The 896-nt window shown below is 38.7% G+C and overlaps 1 non-coding gene across 1 annotated transcript; it reads left to right on the top strand.

Annotated features, from left to right (window-relative positions):
* The first annotated feature begins 496 nt into the window (after nucleotides 1–496).
* Nucleotides 497–604, top strand: LOC130953943 (small nucleolar RNA R71). Its single transcript, XR_009076101.1, has one exon. It is a non-coding gene; the product is annotated as a small nucleolar RNA R71 (small nucleolar RNA).
* Nucleotides 605–896: the final 292 nt, after the last annotated feature.

Here is an 896-nt window from a genome sequence, read left to right as displayed (position 1 = left end):
TATTTCTTCCACTATTATTAAAGCCTTGTTGAGGCTTTTGTTGATCCTTCCATGATAAATTTGGATGATTTCTCCACGAGGTATTATAGGTGTTTCCATAGGCTTCACCGATGTAATTCACCTCTGCTATTGCAGGGTTCTCAGGATCATAAGCTTCTTCTTCAGAAGATACTTCTTTAATACTGTTGGATGCATTTTGCAATCCATTCAGACTCTGAGAAATCATATTGACTTGCTGAGTCAATATTTTGTTCTGAGCCAATATGGCATTCAAAGCATCAATTTCAAGAACTCCCTTCCTCTGAGGCGTCCCATTACTCACATGACTCCTTTTAGAGGTGTACATGAAGTGGTTATTTGCAACCATTTCAATGAGTTCCTGAGCTTCTGCAGGCATTTTCTTTAGGTGAATAGATCTACCTGCAGAATGGTCCAATGACATTTTAGACAATTCAGACAGACCATCATAGAATATATCCAGGATGGTCCATTCTGAAAGCATGTCAGAAGGACACTTTTTGGTCAGTTGCTTGTATCTTTCCCATGCTTCATAGAGGAATTCACCTTCTTTCTGCCTGAAGGTTTGAACATCCATTCTAAGCTTGCTCAGCTTTTGAGGAGGAAAGAATTTGGCTAAGAAATTTGTGACCAGCTTATCCCAAGAGTTCAGGCTATCTCTAGGTTGAGAGTCCAACCATGTTCTAGCTTTGTCTCTTACAGCAAAAAGGGAAAAGCATAAGCTTATAGACCTCGGGATCAACTCCATTGGTCTTAATAGTATCACAGATCTGCAAGAATTCAGTTAAGAACTGAAAAAAAATCTTCTGATGGAAGTCCATAAAACTTGCAATTCTGTTGCATCAGAGAAACTAATTGAGGCTTTAGCTCAAAATTAT

Source organism: Arachis stenosperma, chromosome 9 (genome assembly GCF_014773155.1).
Source record: "Arachis stenosperma cultivar V10309 chromosome 9, arast.V10309.gnm1.PFL2, whole genome shotgun sequence".
Lineage (NCBI taxonomy): Eukaryota > Viridiplantae > Streptophyta > Magnoliopsida > Fabales > Fabaceae > Arachis > Arachis stenosperma.
This window is presented reverse-complemented; position numbering and strand designations above follow the sequence as displayed.